At 41.6% G+C, this 20,811-nt stretch overlaps 1 pseudogene; it reads left to right on the top strand.

Moving 5' to 3' along the window:
• The window catches only part of LOC127649715 (translation initiation factor eIF-2B subunit gamma-like), a 73,467-nt pseudogene that overhangs the window by 32,710 nt on the left and 19,946 nt on the right, over nt 1-20,811 (top strand).

Genomic DNA, 20,811 nt, shown 5'->3' with positions numbered 1-20,811 from the left:
TAACTGCTAAATGAAAAATAACATCAGCTGTGAGAGCTTTAAATTAATGTCCTATGATCATTAATAATTAACATATACTGTAGGTTATAATGACATTCTAATAATCCTTATATTAGTCGATTATCAAAATAATTGTTTGTGCAGCCCTAAATGAATGTGAATAGTGATTTAGGCTAATTTCGTATAAACTATCCCTTAAAATAAAGTGGCACAGCCTAACCCTTTGTGAAGAAGATCATAGAGAGATGCATTGTTTCCATTTAAAAGTTTTCCATGCATGTCATGCCAAAGATTTGAATTGGTTTGAAAAGGCCTTAAGGCTACTGCCCTCAGAACAGTGGGCTGAAGGAGGTGCCATTCCCTCAGAACATTGCGATGACCCAGTGTTTATGTGGGCTGACTAAATAAAACCAGGGCCTCCTCTGTGCTGGCCTGTTAGCCCTGCTTCACCAGGCAGCTGCCTTTCTTAACTGTTGATTGTACCTTTTTCCAACCTCCCTCCCTCCTGAGGTCTCCTTGGCCTTTCTGCTCTGCCTTTCTCTCACTGTTTTCTCTTTTCTTTGGGTTTTCTCCGTGTCTGAGGTTTTGGAGCTATGTCTATTTTTTCTTACCTCAAGGACTAAAGGAAAATATTTTGTATTGTAGGTACTTGATTTCAAAAGCCTATTTCCCTCATCTGTCCCCTCAAGTCTAATAAGTTCATGTTTAAGTGCCAGTTTATTCCTATTTTTTACTACTAATTTACTACTATTTTTTTCACAATCAAATGACTCTTTTACTTACTCTTTCAAGATGAAATGACACTGCTGACTATATCAGCCAATAATTGGGCAGCAGTGCATAAAATCATGCAGATACGGGTCAGGGCTTCAGTTAAAGTTCACATCAACCATCAGAATGTGGAAAAATATGATGTCAGTGATTTAGACTGTGACATGATTGTTGGTGCCAGACGGGCTGGTTTGAGTATTTCTGTAACTGCTGATGTCGTAGTATTTTCACGTGCAACATACTCAGAATGGTGCAAAAAACAATAAACATCCAGTGAGCGGCAGTTCTACAGACGGAAATGCTTGTTGATGAGAGAGGTCAAAATTGAACGGCCAGACTGTTTCAAGCTGACAGAAAGGATTTGGCGGATGGGCTACAACAGTAGAAGACCACGTCTGGCACTTTATTAGGACCATAGTGTTCACAATAAAGTGCTCAGTGAGTGTGTATTGTATCACATTGGGGACATGCATTGCTTTCTCTCAGACAGTAAACATGTAACACAGACTCTCCAGAGAAGATCTTGGTGAACAAGTGTCGGTCTCAATAGACATGCAAACTATACAACAACAGTTCAAGTCCTTATAAATGTTGTAAACAGATATTTCGCTCAAATATCCCAATGTTATTCTTGTTTTAACTGCCCTAGTATCTCTTCTGTCTTTTCTCCCTGCATCTTTTATGTATTTATGACATCCAATGCAGAATTGTGCAGGGGGACAGTCAGGGCTCTGGGAGTAGTAGAACTGTGATAGAGCTCTGTGTGCGGCTGTCTGTGTTAGGAGCTCATAAATATTTTGGGGTGTCTAAGCCACTGTAAATCCTGTCCAATAATAGAAGAGTTGCAACAGCTGTTAGCATGGTGTTCCATGCACTGGGAGAATGAAACACACACACACACACACACACACACACACACACACACACACACACACACACACATATGTTGGTCTACCTATCATTATAAGTATTTTCCATAGACATAATGATTTTTATACTGTACAAACTATAGATTCTATCCCCTAAACCTAACCCTCACAAAAAACATTATGCATGTTTTTTAAGCTATTTAAATTATGGGTATTCTAGGAATGTCCTCATAAACTACATTTATAGCATAATACCCTTGTAATTATCAGTTTGTAACCTAAAAAATTCTCCTCGTATACCACATAAACACGCCAACATACACACACACACAGTGTACTGTGATGTTTGGTAACGTATTCCACCAGACTAATGCACTTATACTCACAATAGTATGAAGAAGTATTAAAAAGTATTAACATTAATAAAAGCAACCAATAGGTGAATCTCAATAAACCTATCAAGAACATGTCTGGGGCTTATTTCACCCAAAAATCGAAGAAAAGAAAATTGAGCCTACTTTTTGGACCATTAAGTTAATGCAATGCTGAATTCTCATTAGTGTAATGTAAAAATAAAAATATATTAAATTGTAAAGTATTTATTCATAATTATGTATTTGTTGTACTGTAATCATTTTTTCTGATTTAAATGTAAGAAATTATGTTTTATAGTAGTAAGAATGTAATGAGTATCGCCATTGAGAATAATGGGAATTACAAAACAAAACTCAAGTAAAATGTCCTGGGAAGCTGGCACATTATGATAGTAGAAATAATTTGAGGGGAATGTGCATAATTGTTATGAAAATAATGTCACAACTCGATTGTTTATTCACCCTCATGCCATCCCAGATGCGTATGACTGTCTTTCTTCAGCAAAACACAAACAAAAATATTTCAGTAATATTTTCAATATTTTTTTGAAAGCTCCAATAGCACATATAGTCATCATAAAAGTAATCTATATGACTTCAGTGGAATAATTAATGTCTTCTGAAGCGAAACAACTTGTCACTTGAAGAGACTTGTCAATTTGCACAATATAGTTAAAAGATTCAAAGAATCTGGTCAAATCTCAGTGTGTAAAGGGCAAGATGAAAACCACTTCTGAATGCATGTTATCTCTGATCCCTCAGACATCACTGTCTTAAAAAACATCATTCATCTGTAATGGATATCATGAACATGGGCTTGGGATAACTTTAGTAAACCTTTGTAGTCAAAACCATTCGCCGCTGCATCCACAGATGCAAGTTAAGACTTTGCTATGCAAAGCAGAAGTCCTACATCAACACTGTCCTGAAGCACTGCTGACTTCTCTGGGCTTGGTCTCATTTTAGATGAAAAGTAGATTCAAAAAAGTAGATTCATGTTTTTTTGTCCGATGAGTCCAGATTACAAATGTTTTTAGAAAAAACACAACCTCTCATGTTCTCTGAGAGGAAAAGGACCTTCCAAGCTGTTATCAGCGTCAGGTTCAAAAGCCAGTGTCTGTGTGGGCCAGGGGTGTGTCAGTGTCCATGGCATGAGTAACTTGCACATCTTTGGGGGCACCATTAATGCAGACACGTATGTACAAATTTTGGAGTAGCATTTACTGCCATCCAGCACCATCTTTTCCAGGGATGTCCTGGCATTTTCAGCAGGAAACCATATACTGTCGGAATAAGCAGAGAGTGCGGGTGCTAGATTGGCCTGCCTGTAGTCCTGACCATTTCCAATGAAGTACGTGTGGTGCACATGCATAATGGATGAATGGGGGAAAAGTCCACTTTTTAAACTTAAACTTGTGTCGTTAGTGCCTAAACGCTTAATAAGTGTTATTAGAAGAAATGGTGATGTTTTACAGTGGTAAAAGCTTGACTGCCCCAAATGTTTTGGAGTGTTGTAATCTGATTTGAAATTACTGTACATTCAAAATTGCTTTCACAGATACAGGTGAGATATCTCAAGATATCAATTATACTGATACAGAATGATCCAAAACACTTTAAACAGCAGTACAACCCATTAAAGGAGACTGTAAGTCTATCGCTTACAACCTTATCGTCATTCCTCTCAAAAACGTAAGATGTCGTTACTGTGAATGAGGTCCATTCTATGTCGTAAAATAGCTTTATGGGTGGAGCAAACCAAAATCTATATTTTCACTTATTCAAATCTAGTTTGTTCTTGATATTAAACAATAACTTGATTGTTTGCGCACAGCTGTAAGCACCTCACACTCAATGGCATATAAGGAAGAGGTGAAGAAACGTTACGCAAACTGTATTGGTTCGTGTCTATATTGTGAATGTGCTGGGTGACCTATCCATTTAATGTTTATCTGTAATCTTTTTTTATGTCAAACTCTGGACACATATTTGCTATATGTTTCAAGACCAAGGCTTTTTTTTTTTGTTTCTGCTGTTTTCAAGGACACAGGAATTCTCCATGCGGTAAGAGACGTCTGCTAATGTTTAACAGTACTTTGGATTCTTGTCTGTTTGTCTGAGTAGTCTCCGATGTGTTTATACAGAGCAAAGCCTATATGTGCAATCCACATGTGTTATGTCATTCCTTGTTATTTGTAAGACCTGTAAAAACACTGTTCTCTCTGCATCACAATGGCTCAAGGCTACTCTTTTTTATCCTATATATTTCTGTCCTAACAGCATCCTCAACTTGCTTTTTTTATTGACAATTCAAGTCAAGTCGCAGATGACTGACACATTATTATCATATTTTCATCATAAGATTCAGAAAACCTCCTTTTTCCTAAGAAACAGTACTCACCTGTAATACTTGGGTTAAATTTGGGAGTTATAATTTATACATGAACTGGTGTCCCGTTGAAAATATTTAATGATATTTCAATCATTTACACAACTTCCATCACAACAACAGTATGTATGAAGTGCTAAATCTTGTAATTTGATTCAGAATTAGATTAATATATTTACAGAAATATTTACACTATTTAAAGCCGCATAGCATGATTAAAAGGCCTAAGATGAAAGATCATAACTGGTTTGTAAATTATGTAAGACTGCAGATAGAATACTTTTTTCTTTTTTGTTTAGATGTTCTTGACAATGTCACAAAGCCTGCTTTCAATTCCAAAAACTATGTAGAATTGATTATTTATCTTTACGGGTAAAAATGACCCTAAGACAGTAGAAGGGTTAAATACATCTAACAGGTGGCCTGGTGAATTTCTAGGGTTGAAGACTCTTGGTAGTGGCAGAACATGGTGAAAGAGTGTTACACATGTGATGTTAGTTGACACTTGAATTGATTTTACAGTTTCTTACAGAATCTAATCTCACACATCTTGCTTCTTTTTCCTCCTTAAATTGTTGACAGGTGTGGTCTTTCTGTCTCCCACACACAGTTGTAATTGTTTACAATTGTGCATGTTTCTCACACCGACAGCTTAAGAAGCAGTAAACTTTCACAGACGCCTCATAGAAAAGGCATGTCAACATTGCTTCTCATTCATTTTGTGTGTGATTAACAGTGTTTAACATGGTATGTAGTCCAGCTCACTCTTTTAAACATGCTGCTCAAACATGATTCTCTCTGAACTGGCTGCAAATGTTTGAGGGGTAGGTGTGAGCCATATGACCTGTGCTAAGATTTACCAACCCATCAAACCCAGGTAGTGCCACAGTCAGCTCCTGTCTCTCTCATCCTCTCTCAGTCTGATAGTTATTTACCCTGTCAATTCAGACAAGCGAGCAGAGAACAAAAGTCCTGCGTCTTGTGGGGTGTCCAGACTCAAAGAAGCCTATATAAATTAGCTTGGGCTCCATGTCGACGTTGACAACGTGCTGTAAAACGTATGACCTCACTGCGCTGCTACGCTGCTCATTGTGCTGGGCTGTTTAGTAAGCCATTAAAACTAATAGTGTGAGTCACTCAGTGAGCCTGGAAGCCTTTCCCAGATTTTTGTCATCTTTGTCAGCTTGGACAACATAAAGGAACGCCAAGAGGATACAGACTCTGAGAGGAAATTACTGTATTTATTTGACAAAAAATTTTGAAGACATTTGATTTCACAACATAGTCCTTACTTTCTGAAGCATTGCGCTAAATAACATTCCGTGACAGTTCCTTCAAAATTAAAAAACTTTTTGTTAGACACACAGTAGAGAACAGACTTAAAATGCAAGGGGAATTGAGATCGGGGAATGTTGCGAGCCGGTTTCAAATTTCACTCTCATGAGCAGTATGTGTCAACATGGAAGCAATGCACTAACTAGAGGTCGACTGATATATTTGAAGTCAGAAGTTTACATACTCTTAGGTTGAAGTCATTAAAAAAAATTCTTAAACACTCCACAGATATTAGAAAACTATAGTTTTGGTAAGTCGTTTAGGACATCTCCTTTGTGCATGACATAAGTCATTTTTACAATATTTTTTTACAGACAGATTGTTTCACTTTTAATTGAATATATCACAATTCCAGTGGGTCTGAAGTTTACATACAGTACACTAAGTTAACTGTGCTTTTAAGCAGCTTGGAAAATTCCAGAAAATGATGTCAAACCTTTAGACAGTTTGCCAATTAGTTTCTGATAGGAGGTGTACTGAACTGGAGGTGTACCTGTGGTTGTATTTTAAGGCATACCTTCAAACTCAGTGCCTCTTTGCTTTATATCATGGGAAAATCAAAATAATTCAGCCAAAACCTCAGAAAAACAATTGTGGACCTCCACAAGTCTGGTTCATCATTGGGAGCAATTTCCAAATGCCTGAAGGTACCACGTTCATCTGTACAGACTATAGTACACAAGTATAAACACCATGGGACTACACAGCCATCATACCGCTCTGGAAGGGGGCGCATTCTGTCTCCTAGAGATGAACGTAGTTTGGTAAGAAAAGTGCAAATCTCAGAACAAAAGCAAAGGACCTTGTGAAGATGCTGGAGGAAACGGGTAGACAATTATCTATATCCTCAGTAAGACAAGTCCTATATCAACATAACCTGAAATCCTGCTCAGCAAGGAAGAAGCCACTGCTCCAAAACCGCCATAAAAAAGCCAGACTACAGTTTGCAAGTGCACATTGGACAAAGATATTACTTTTTGAGAAGAATATCCATCGCTATGTTTGGAGGAAAAAGGGTTCTTTTGCAAGCCAAAGAACACCATCCCAACCGTGAAACTTGGGGTTGTGGGGTTTCTTTTCTGCAGGAGGGTCTGGTGCACTTCACAAAATAGATGGCATCATGATGAAGGAAAATTATGTGGATATATTGAAGCAACATCTCAAGACTTCAGCCAAGAAGTTAAAGCTCAGTCGCAAATGGGTCTTCCAAATGGACAATGACCCCAAGCATACCTCAAAAGTTGTGGCAAAATGGCTTAAGGACAACAAAGTCAAGGTATTGGGAGTGGCCATCACAAAGCTCTGACCTCCATTCGACAGAAAATTTGTGGGCAGAACTGAAAATGTGTATGCAAGCAAGGAGGCCTACAAACGTGACTCGGTTAGACCAGTTCTGCCTGTATGAATAAGCCAAAATTCTAGCAACGTTTTGTGAGAAGCTTGTGGAAGGCTACCTAAAATGTTTGACCCAAGTTAAACACTTTAAAGTCAATGCTACCAAATACTAACAAAGTGTATGTAAACTACTGACCCACTACGAATATGATGAAAGAAATAAAAGCTGAATTCAAACATTCTCTCTACTATTATCCTGACATTTCATATTCTTAAAATAAAGTAGTGATCCTAACTGACCTAAGACTGGGAATATTTTCAGTGATTAAATGTCAGAAATTTTGAAAAACTAAGTTGAATGTAAACTTCTTACTTCAACAGTATATCGGTTTTACCAAAAATCCACACTGATAGTTTTTCCCCATCGTGTCCAGTGCTGGAGCGGCTGGGAAGGGTTCGCTGTCGTTATACAGTATGAGACGGGCACTTCACTGATGGCTTATGGTGTTTGTTTTGACAAGTGAGACTACACAACACATATATTTATCCTCACTGTAATACGATGACTTCTGATTGATCACATTTGTGTGCTAAAAAAGGCTAGACACAGTGCAAAAAAAATACAGTTTAACAGAAATCAGGTGTTTCTATATGCTTTTAAAGTTATTTTTAATTAGACTAAAAAACTGTGCTCCTGCACCAGACACTGAATAAACAAAAAAAAGGAAACAGACGTTCCTCTATTGCACGTTTGCATAGAAAAACAAATGGATGGTTGCAAAAGTGTTCAGTGTGAACAGCCCCTTAAATTAGGTGGAGGTCTTTGCCCATTGCGTCTTGCTCTCTTATAAGCATTTCTCAGATTAGGCAATGAGTTGTTTAAATGCTTTGTCAGGAAAGATGTTCAACTTGGAAATGTGTGTCTCGAGATCGTTGAGTTCTGTTCCATTCCGTTGTGATCCATCTGTTTGAACAGCCCCTGACCTGGGCTCATAGTCTGAGCTGCTTCACGACCGAGTTCAGGCAAATACCACTTCTAAATGTGAATATTGCTACTCTACATACAACTGTACTGAATAAAAATCAATGTGGTATTTCACTATTATGAAGCTCGAGTCTGGAGTAGTAGGAATCAGTGTAAGTGTAACACCGTGTGAACAGTCTATTGAAGCTTTTCCCTCTCTTACTTTTGATTTAATATTTGAGAATATGGACCGACTAAAACTTTGTTTTTATTTATTTTATGCACATTAGTTGAACATGAAATGCTTTTTTTTAACAGCCAGGATAGGAATGTTCTATGCAATAATATAACGGTGCTGAATGGTTTCATTATTTATTGCACCCTCTTGTCATCTAAGGAACAACGTCAATTTAAAAATCAGCTGAGTTTAAAATTAGAATATTAGTTCATATATATTAATATATATACAATTATTTAATTTAAATATAATACATTTTGATGATTCAGTCAGTACTGTTCATTTTTGTAATAAAGTTCAGCACTATTTTACTTTATAATTTTAAAAGAAATTTGCGGTTGATTAATATGTTATCAACAGGTACTGCCCAACTTAGTTATCGGTATCGGTAAAATCCACTATCGGTCAACCTTGAGCACTAACTACTAGGAATATGCCAGGATTGTTGACTAATCGACTAGTCTAACAACTGACTTGTCGATTATTGGGGTCAACTACTAACATTAGTATTTTTAGTGGTGGTAGTTTTAAAGGGAGATGTTATTATCAAATTAATAGAGACGCTACTTCTAAGAGAGTATTTTTGCATAATGATATCTTGCTGTGTTTAACATTGAACAGTCTCTTTAATGCTTTAGGATTAGTCATGCATTTTTGTTACAGAAAAGCACTGCATCAACAATATTCCTGTATTTCTGAGGTGCTGTGGAGAGATTAAAACATTTTGCTGATTCTGTCTAACACTGCTTAAATAGTTGAAGTTAAAAGGTTCAAACTGCTTGATGTCATGAAGTAGATATGTACCTGCAATATTATCTTGCAGTTCTGCGCTTGAATGTGCAGCGAGGATCGCCCTGAAGCACTGGTTACATTGAAGTGCATTATATTGCTTTTAGGGTGTGCATAAGTGGTTTTGTGCTGCTCTGTATTGGAGTCTTTCTTATTTCTTAATTTGATAGTTTTGTGCAATTAAATTATATAGTTATTTAGTCTATTTATTTGTTGAATATCCGTAAGTCACTAAGTTGAGTGCTGAACATTGCCTTTGTATATCACTCTAAAAGGCATCTGATTTGTGTCACATAAACATAACAGAGCCTATTCATACTTTATTTTCCTCAACAACGATTAGTCATTCAAACAACCAATTGACTAGTTGATTATGATATTAGTAGTTCCCTCTCGAGAGGTCTCTCCTATTGCGTAAGTAGCTTACGCTATGGGAAAACTCAGTTTCTCGAGAAATATTGAAGTCTTTATGTAAAACGCATTGCAGCTGCACAGCATACAGCAATGAGCGAGGCAGCTCGGTCATTGGCTGTGCTGCGGCAACTTGCTCGAACCAATAACGCTCGCGCGCTCAGAGCCCGCCAAGATGGGCGTGGCTAGGGCTATATATTAGGCGCCCCGTCATGAGAGTTCTTTAGATTTAATCTCCTTCAGCGAAGACCTCCTCGCTGGATCCTCCGGATTGTTGGAGTCTTTTCGCCCGCCATTGACAAGCCTACAGCAGGACTGCTAAGAGGACGCCAGCGCCTTCAGCCGCCTTCGAAGCCTTCTGCTACGCCAACCGGCGCGCATCACTGATATCCTTTTTTACTTACAAGTGTTCGCCTCTGCAACGCTTTTGATTTAAGTAAAAGAGCAATTTTCGAGCGTTGTTCCAAATGCCTTTAACCTGCGCCTCGTGCAGAGGCCCTCTTCCTGGCGGGGACCGTCACGTTATCTGCACTCGCTGCCTGGGACCTGACCACGCAGAAGCTGCTCTCATTCAGGGCGGATGCCCGAATGTGACTCCCTGGGCCTCGCTGAGCTGGCGCTCGCTTTGCCGCCTTCGCCGCAAAGCGAGCCTGCTTCCACCATGCTGCCGTCTCCTCCGTTCGAGCCGCGCAAGAAAAAGCGGCGCTCACAGAGGCTGCCAGAGCACGCGGAATTCAGTGACGTCACGCCGGGCCAGTCCCGCGTGCTTCACCACTACCCAAGATCTCCCGCCGCCAGTCCATTTCACGCAGGCGGACCAGCACCCTCCAACAGAGCGGTGGGTCTCGTCTCGTTCGGCGCGTCAGGGGACGATGGTGAAAAGGTTGACAGCCTTTCTATTGACGCTGCATCCGACGACTGGCCGGGCTCGGCCTTCGACCCCGCGCCGCCGACATTAGCGGACACGAGCACAGGCACCAGCATGGACTCTGAGATCGTCCGCATCCTGTCCAAAGCCGTGGAAGACCTCGGGCTCGACTGGTCTTCTCCGGAAGAACCTGCCCGCACCCGGCTGGACGAGTGGTTCCTGCAGGGGCGCCGGCAGGCCCCTCGACAGAGACCCTCCCCTTTCTTCCCTGAAGTTCACGATGAACTCACAAAGTCGTGGAAAGCCCCGCACTCTGCTCGCCTGAAGCCTTCTTTCTCTTCCTCGCTCTCCTCGGTGGACGGCGCGAGAGAAAGAGGCTACGAGGGAACCCCGCCCCTCGAGGAGGCTGTGGCCAACCATCTGTGCCCAAAAGAAAAAGAGTTTGCACGCTTCACTGAAGCTCGGAAGGATTCGCAGGCTATGCGTCACTTCCTGCCCAAGCGCTCCAGCTCGTCTCAGAGCCGCAAGAGACCGCCTCAGCAGCAGCAGCGAGCCAGGGTGGCGCCTCCCGTCTCCCAGCCAAAGAGCAGACCTGAAACGGACGCTCGACGCCGCTCGCATTCCGCTAACCGAAGGAAGCCGCCTGAGAAAGGGTCCTCGGCCCAAGATCGTGCTGAACCCGGAGCCTCGTATGTCTTCCTAGCAATAGGAAGAAAAAGAGAGAGTGCGTGTCTCGCAAAAGCCGGACCACTCTCGCTAAAACGTGTGAAACATTACCCAGTCCCCTTACAGGCGGCTGGAAATGTCTGTGCAGCAGTCAATGGGCCAGTCACAGAACTCGCTCACCTGCAATCAAACGCCGTTTTAACGGCAACACACAGAAATCACAAAAAGAGTCATTTTCTGCCTGTGTCACTAAGGGGTCACGTGTCACCGCTAAAGTGCGCATTCCCACGTATCAATACTGTCCAAACAGTGCCGAATACTTCCCCAGCTCCAGCTGGACGCGCCATATATGTAGATCGTGTGCCTATTGTCATGTATGTCACCACTACACGCAAGCACTGTTCCCACAGTTATAAACACTTCCCCAGTAAAAGCGGGAAATACTATAAAGGTAGCGCGCGTGCCTGCTGTCCTGCATGCACCCCTACACACAAACACTGTATGCATTGCCAAAAACCCCGCCCTGAGCCGGAGGCTTTATGAAAGTGGTGCGGCGTGCCTACTACGGTATATGCACCCCCACCCATAAGCACTGCCCATACAGTTTCAAACAGTTCTCTGTCTCATGCCTCAAGCATCACAGATGCGACAGCTAATAGAAACTCCCGCTAAGAGCGGAAGCTTTATGAAAGTGGCGGCGTGCCTATTACAATGTATGCACCCCCACCCGTAAACACTGTCCATACAGTTTCAAACATTTCTCCAGCTCATGCTGCGAGCATTTCGGAGATAGCGCGCGTGCCTATAATCTCACACGCACCCCTGCACTCGGCACTCAACAAGGCTGCTCAGTGCGCGCCCGCGCCTCCGACAGCTGTAAGCTCAGTGTTAGCACAAGGCAATTTGCCGGTGGGGCCCATACGTCACTGCGACACGCCCCCAGCCAGCATTCAGCCCATATCTGTGCGAGCAAAAGCCTGGGAAAAAATCCCCGACATGCCGAAATGGGTTTTGAACATAATAAAACACGGTTACTCACTTCAATTCGCTTTTCAGCGGTGGTCGAGACGAAAGTGAGGAGAGATGTGTCACATGTTCTATGCACCGAGGTGCTCAAACTAATAGAGAAGGGCGCTATAGAAACTGTTCCTCCCTCTATGAGCGAGGCAGGTTTTTACAGCCGCTATTTTCTCGTCCGAAAAGGACGGTGGCCTCCGCCCCATCCTAGATCTCAGACATCTGAACAAAGCTTTAATGATTCGGCTCGTTCAGAATGTTAATGACCAAACATATCCTCGCACAAGTTCAGCCCGGGGATAGGTTTCTATCAGTGGATTTGAAAGGCGCTTACTTTCACATTCGATAGCGCCTCATCACAGGCCTTTTCTGAGATTCAGCTTCGAGGGACAGTCATACCAGTACACAGTACTACCATTCGACCTATCATTGGCCCCCGTACATTCACGAAATGTATGGACGCAGCACTTTCCCCTGAGACAGCGGGGAGTGTGAATACTGAATTACCTCGACGATTGGCTAATCATAGCACAATCAGAGAGTCAGTTAACGACGCACAGATCTTGGATTATCAGCCATCTAGAATGCCTGGGTCTGAGAATCAATTTTGCAAAGAGCGTGCTATCCCCAGCCAGAATATCTCCTTTCTGGGAATAGTGCTAGACTCAGTGCAGATGACGGCGCCTCTCATCAGAGCTGCGCTCTCTGTCGACGCCTTGCAACATCATTCAGACCGGTCGCGCGCCCGTCAAACAATTTCAAAGGATGCTCGGTCTCATGGCCTCGGCATCAGCTGTACGCCAGCTAGGATTGTTGCACATGCGTCCTCTCCAACACTGGCTCAAGAGCCGTGTCCCCACTCACACGTGGCGCTCGGGCCACTTTTTAATAAGAGCAAATCACGGCTGTATAAAAGCCCTGACGCCCTGGAAAGATGTCGACTGGTATCGAACCGGCGTGAGTCTGGGCGTGAACACACGGAGAAAAATGATCATGACAGATGCCTCCAAAATAGGATGGGGGGCCCTTTACGAGGGCAGGCCTGTCTCCGGCTTTTGGTCAAACCCGGAAAAGCGCCTACATATAAACTGTCTGGAAATGAAAGCGGTTGCCTTGGCTCTCAGAGCCCTGCTTCCGTACCTGAAAAACGAACACGTCCTGGTCCGAACGGACAACATGACGGTAGTATTGTATATAAATCGCCAGGGTGGACTCAGGTCGAGCTCCCTGCACTCTATGGCCATGGAGCTCATCTCATGGTCACAGCACCACTTGCGCTCGCTGAGAGCAGCGCATGTGCCAGGCGTCCTGAACCAGGGAACGGACATGCTGTCCAGAGACAAGGTTCTCCCAGGAGAATGGTCTCTCCACCCCCTGACGGTTCAGTGGTTATGGCAAACCTTTGGCAAGGCGGAGGTCGACCTCTTCGCCTCCAGGGAAAATGCGCACTGCCCCCTTTTCTTCTCAAAGAGCACGGACCGCTCGCCCAAGTCTGGCCGAGCAGCCCCTTGTATGCTTTTCCCCGATCGCGATGCTACCTCAGGTCATCAGTCGGATCAGGGAAGTGAAATGTGCAGTGCTCCTGGTAGCCCCTCTCTGGAAAAACCAGACGTGGTTTCCAGAACTGATGCAGATGATGCAATCTGCCCCATGGCCGATTCCGCTGAAGCTAGACCTCCTCAGGCAGGCCAATGGGATGATTCTTCATCCCCGCCCCGATCTGTGGGCCCTCCATGCATGGCCCCTCAACGGGTTCCCGAGAACCTCCCCAGTGGAGTTTTGAGAACCATCACGGATGCGCGAGCGCCCTCTACGAGATGCTTATATGCCCAAAAGTGGAAAGTGTTCAGTGACTGGTGTGATACCAAGAGCTTGAACCCCAAATTGTGCGAGATACCAAGTGTACTCGCCTTTTTGCAAGAGCTGCTGGAGGCGGGCCGCACACCCTCCACGCTCAAATTCTATGTGGCTGCCATAGCGGTGTCACACAATCCTGATAAAGGACGTTCATTAGGGAAAAACAACCTAATCATTCGTTTCCTAAGAGGCGCTAGGAGGATGAACCCCCCTCGCCCCCCCTCGGTGCCGATCTGGGACCTGGCCACGGTCCTGGACGCACTCAAGAGTGCCCCGTTCGAACCTCTCCAAACCGTGCACCTTAAACAGCTCTCGCTCAAAACTGCGCTCTTGCTGGCGCTCGCCTCAGTCAAGAGAGTTGGTGACCTACACGCGCTGTCATCAAGCGCTGCTTGCCTGGAATTTGGACCTAACGACTGCAGAGTTGTCCTTAGGCCAAAGCACGGGTATATTCCTAAAGTGCTCTCCGCACCCTTCAGAGTACAGGTGATATCTCTGGCAGCTCTATCGTCCACAGTGGACGAAAGCGACGCTAATTTACTCTGCCCGGTCAGGGTGCTCAGAGTATATTTGGAACGTTCTGCCCCGTTCAGACAGACAGAACAATTATTTGTATGCTTTGGCGGCCGCACTAAAGGTCTCGCAGTTTCAAAGCAAAGAATATCGGCTGGATAGTGGATGCTATAGGCTGGCTTATGAAGCCAAGGGCCTTCAATGCCCCTTAGGTGTCAGAGCTCACTCTACGAGGAGCATGGCCTCCTCGTGGGCGTGGTCGGGTGGGATACCCATTGAAGATATTTGTGCGGCGGCAGGCTGGGCCTCGCCTTCGACATTTATCAGGTTTTATAACCTACAGGTCCCCTCATTGCATTCCAACATTCTATCAGCCTGACTGTAGAATGGACTGGAGTATGTATATGCTGAGCATTATCTCCTCCCTTATAGGTCCGTCTCTGACTGACTTAGAGGATTTTTTATGCATATCAATACATAGAAAAATCAGTACATAAGTTATGTGCTTGTGTTTTTACAATGAGCGCCCACCATGGACCTCCTTGGGGCAAAGGCTCTGTATTTTCCCATTATATAGCTCGCCGTTGGCCGGCTTGTTGGATAATCACTTTGCTTTAAGGCTCAGGCATCCGCCTCTGGCTTTATAGAGCGAAGTCAGCACGCACAGCGTTTTGCATGGTGTTCCCATAGCGTAAGCTACTTACGCAATAGGAGAGACCTCTCGAGAGGGAACGGCTCGCTTCAGTCGATTGAACCTAAAGAACTCTCATGACGGGGCGCCTAATATATAGCCCTAGCCACGCCCATCTTGGCGGGCTTTGAGCGCTGAAGCAAAGCGCCCATTGGTCGCGCGTTCAGAGTCGCCCCGTCATTGGTTCGAGCAAGTTGCCGCAGCACAGCCAATGACCGAGCTGCCTCGCTCATTGCTGTATGCTGTGCAGCTGCAATGCGTTTTACATAAAGACTTCAATATTTCTCGAGAAACTGAGTTTTCCCATAGCGTAAGCTACTTACGCAATACTCATTCCCTCCTCTCAGGGAACCGAGGTTACGTTAGTAACCGAGTCATTTTGCACATACCTACTAACTACCAGGCCCTTGCTCTGATGATTAAAGATAGCTGCAACCAGCAGTGATCGGGGCCAAGGCCTAAAGCCAAGAGATCTGGCACAACAGAGTCACAACATTTACTGTATACCAGCTGAAGCGGGTATCAAATTGGGGTTCACCCAGTCCTTTGAACTGAAACCCAGAGCTCTATCTACTGCTCCACACAATCGGACAACATATTTAAAATTTTTATAAATGTGTCATCTGAACATACCAAAAAAAAAAGATTGGGCTTAATTCAATGTTTAAATGGTCGTAAAAAAAAAAAAAAACACACCTTTGATATTCGCAGTCAAAATTAACTGACCATTGAAAATGACAACAACAACAAAAAAAACTGCTTTTTTTTAATCTGTCAAATACAATAAATAAATCAGCCAAAATGCAGAAACAAAACAGACAAAAATGATAGGGTGACACACTTACACAAACTCAAGAATGATCTGGTGAGACTTTAACACAATGCTTTTTTTTTTTGTTGCATTGGTCAAATTAAACCAATAAATCAGCCACAATGCTAAATATACATACTCAGAAATGAAGGATTGAGATGATAACACACTCACAATGCAGAACACACACACACACACACACAGAACCAGGGGATCAATAAGTGGAGCTCTTTTGATAATTTTTGCCATTACAAGTCATCTATTTTTTTTCCACCTGATTACAGCAATCTGACACACACACACACACTTGCTCTGACTCTTCTGTTTTATATTCTAATTTAATTTTCAGAATTTGCCATTCATTTCTGTTTCTTTGTAAATTTTCTTGAAATTATTATGCATTTACTTTGAGTTATTGCATTTTTATGTTTGAAATAAATTATTGGTAGAAAATGCTTATTCTGTGTCTTCTCTTTGTAACACCATTGTCAGGTTTCATGACAAGCATAATGACATAAACTGCACTGCAAAACTGACACTTCAAATCAACTTTAAAGTGCTAAACTTTGACATATAATAGTTTGATAATGTAAAATATTTATCCAAATATTTATCTTGTTATAAAATATAAAATTAAGTTATAACAAGCCATCAGACTACACAGTAGGTGGCTACATCCATCTACTGGCTGTTACTGGCGTGACATGGTTTTCAAGTCATATTATTTATATTTTGTTCTCCACATGGCAGTAATCTGCCTCCAATTTATGTCACATTCTCATAATTCTTTGTTTCAACTTATAGAAGTGTACATTCAAATTATTATTTAAAATATTTTCAAAAATGTGTTTATTTGTATATGTAAATTAATGGTAGTAATAGCATAAAATCACAAAAGAAATGTATAATTTTTGTTCTTACTTCAGGGAAGATAATTTTTTATCATAATAATCATAGAAAAAGTGTTACACATCTAAACCTTCTGGTCATATATGACCGCGAATACCAAAGTGTCATTTTTGAATACCATAGGAGGTTACTTTTTCATACAATTAGAAATGGCGCTAATATGGCTGATGTTGAATTTAATTCAAATTGAAGCAGGAATTACGCAATAAAGTACAATCTACATTGCAGTAAGCACAATATGAAGTCTGAGTCTTCATATTGTGCTTACTACAATGTAGATTGTACAATGTAGATTGTACTGATCAACAAAAGTACACACTCGAACACAAGACTTGGGTTCCAATGCGTTAACCACTGGGCCATTCATTTGACACAGCTCAAAAGTGCCAAAGATATATTCCAAGCTGAGAGCAGCAGGTTTTATATAATAAAAAATATATATAATGCAATACTTTTTCATAAAATTCAAAATGGCAGAGAGGTTATATGGCTGATGTTGGAAAAATTTTATATTCATACCCACCTCTATCAGTGTGCCAGATGTAGTCATTTTCTTATGTACTGGCTGTCATAGACTCCCAGCCAGAATAATACAAATTATAATATTAATGGATGCAATAAGGGCTACGCACCTTCAGCGCTTGGCCCTTAATTCAAAGTGAAATTTTTAAAGTTTTATTAGCAGTGCTTGCCATCTTCAGCTTGTAAACCCAAGTGCATGCTACAAGACTTGCAGTGAGCACTCAACTACACGGCCATTCGTCCCCGACTGATGCTTCTATCCTGTGATTCATTCACAAAGTCACACACACAGCAACGGGAAAGTTTATTAGTGAAAACATGCCAACAACCAACATGGAAGAAGTGCTAGTGTCTGTTCTGTACTTATTTGCACAGAACAGGAAGAAATAAGAAATATAACTGACCGTATTGATGAGACAATTGTCGGGAGACATAGGTTTTATGTTCTAATTAAGTTTTGGGTCATAGCATCTGTCACTAGTCTGATTGAGTCGCAGGAGTGTGAAAACTACACGACTTAAACTTCTAGTCTCAGACCAGTCGCCAACTCAAAAAATAGAAGGAGACGAGCTTGAGTCATGTGGGCTTCTCTTTTCTAAGCAATCAGACTTAGAAAGGAGCTAGTATTAACTAGCCATGAATGATGCACATTTAATAATATTAAAGGAGGTTCCTAATCCATATCCAGGGACAACATCAAAGAGACATGTTGATATGGTCTCTTTTGACTTGCTCCAACAAGTAACAACCTAGCAACCTGCCAGATTACCTTAGTAACGACATATGCCCTGGCTACCATTTGGTACAACCGGTTACCAACCACATGGTAACACCATAGAAGACCTTAGCAACCTCATAGCGATTTCTTTGCAAGTTTTGCACAGGCAAGCACCACTCACATTTTCTCTAGAAATCTAGTCGCACTACATAGTAGTGAATAGTATGAATGAATAGGAATAATTTGTGGTTATGGTTTGCTCTGCGAGCCTTGTAGTGTTCTCATTTCATAAACAACACCTGTTGCTCTATGTTTGACTGCCTCGTTTTCCTCCTGCCCCTCTGCCCCTCTCTCTTTACCACTCATTCCTCCTCCGAAACCACAAGTATCCATATTTATTACTCATCACTCCTTCATTCAGCCCATCTCTCTCTCTCTCTATCTCTCTCTCTCTCTCTCTCTCTCTCTCTGATTTACTCACTCTCCTGCCCACAGGTGCCAAACCATGATGTCACGTGTTGGGTGTTCCCATAAATCATGCCTTTGTTCATTCCTCACCTCCTCTGGATCTCTCCCTGCAGTCTGCTAGCTCTAGCTGCGTGTGTGAGCCAAGCACATTGGTGCCATATGTAGCCGAGAACATCTGAGTGTTCTTCTGTCTCTGCATGCACTTTTCCTGCTTTTCAGGAATCCAGACACTGCTGCTTAATGGAACGGCTCAGTGTCATCATAACTCATCTGTAATGTATCCACACATACACCCGTCCACACGCATGCCCTGATTTACACACTGTGAGTCTGTTTTTGAGATTTGGGTGAGTTAAAACTGTAGTGTTTCTGGCTCTCTGTGTGTCATCTGGTGGAGGGAAGCAGTACAGCTCTATAGATAAGATGGTTCTCTTACTTTCTCACTTAGTAAATGTCGGTGGGGGGCTGTTTTGTGTTTAAAGCAGGCTGCACGGTATAGAGCATCCAAACGCTGCATTACTACAGGTGGAGGTATTTTCTGTTTACAGTAGTATTCGAGAGTCAATTTTTCGAATTAACTTCTTTTTTACATTGCTTTTATATTATAGTATCAGCAAAACAATTTGAGTGAAAAGTTTTGAGTCAAAGAATTGATAAATTATCATGAATGTAAAAATTTCTTTGTATTTGGATTAAACCAGCTTTTAAAGGGATAGTTGACCCAAAAATGGAAAAACCTGTAATTATTTACTCTCATTTCGTTCCAAATCCATTTAACTATTTTCTTCCACTGATCACAAAACGAGTGGTTTGGTTAAATGTTAGAATGTCAGCATCAACATTCTCCAACATTTCTCCAGTCATGGGCAGAAATGAAGGGAAACTCTGGGCTAAAGTGCCATAGAAAATGAGTAAAAAAAAATATGGGTGCAACAAATGCACCTGTAATAATTACTCTGTATTTTTATTTATAACATCTGATGAACTGATAAATTAGTTCTTAATATGCCATTTTAGGCCTGGTTATACATATTATTGAATAAAATATGAGATGATGTTGAGTTAATTGAATGGGTAAGAGGTAGTGAATTCAATACATTTAAATACATTGTATGAAACAATTAAGTGACTTATTTGACAAATAAATGTACTAAATTGAAGTTCATTTATGGTACCAATACAAAGAGCCACCAAATAATTTTCCCGAACTTTCGGCTTCACTGTACCTTGATGTTGGATATACCTTCCCAATTCCATCCATGAAGCAGAATCTCTGTCTTCAAAACTGGCTGAAGGCACAACTTTTACATGAGCACTTTACTATACACTCCAATTAAAAATGTATTTAAAAAAACATAGTGTTGCACATTAATCTTTGTTTTGTCTAGTACTTTTCTGATGCAGTTGAAACTTTGTAATGCAGCACTTTTCATGTTACGGTCTCCTTGAGATGAATCGCTTGCATTCCTCCTCATTTTGTAAGTCACTTTGAAAGTCACATCTTCTAAATGAATACATGTAAATGTAAGTATCTGACAACTTGTACATGGTTAGGAAAAAATATGCCTAAGTGAAGTAAAAATTTTTAAAAAATTAAATATTTCTGACTCTGTTTCTTGTTGTGTTTCAAAGAAGTAAGTCATAGCTTTGAAATTAAGAGTAAATTATGAAAGAATTTTAAGGTAAGTAACATTATTAAATTTGTTATTTTGAGTGATACAAATGTACATTTTTGGGCAATTTAATCTTTAATTGACAGCATGCACTCAAGCTGGCATTGACTCAATGACCAAAGAGAGCATCTTGTGTGCTTCAATGGAAGCAAGACATTCTAAACTTTGCACAAATGCATTAACATGGTCAGTGTCACAAATTTGATGACATGATTGGTGATCTAGAAATTGTGTAGAAATATTTTCAAAATCCTAAAACATTTATATTTCCAGGTTTAAATGTAATATTGAATCCCAAATTTTCAGCGTAGACTTTTGAACCCCATCATACAAACTTCGCACTGCTGCTTGTTAGACTTTGCATCATCTTGAATTGAGGCCATTCTGCAAAACCATGACCCAGTAAACTTGTTATAATAACTCATCTCTCCAGACACTGTAGTTTACGTGTGTATGTGACTGGAAGTCCTCAAGTACTTTTGACAGCTTTACTCTCATTGCTGTCCACTCTGCTTTGCATTCAGTAACACTTTGTCTTGTCCATCACGATGCACTTAACTCTTTTTCCACGTGAAATGCTCTGGCCCCAGGGCAGCCATTTTGTGGGCCTTTTGTGGCACTGT

The sequence above is a fragment of the Xyrauchen texanus genome, chromosome 9 (genome assembly GCF_025860055.1).
Source record: "Xyrauchen texanus isolate HMW12.3.18 chromosome 9, RBS_HiC_50CHRs, whole genome shotgun sequence".
NCBI classification, from domain to species: Eukaryota; Metazoa; Chordata; class Actinopteri; order Cypriniformes; family Catostomidae; genus Xyrauchen; species Xyrauchen texanus.
The sequence above is the reverse complement of the archived record's forward strand: the minus strand, read 5'-3'. Positions and strand labels throughout refer to the sequence as shown.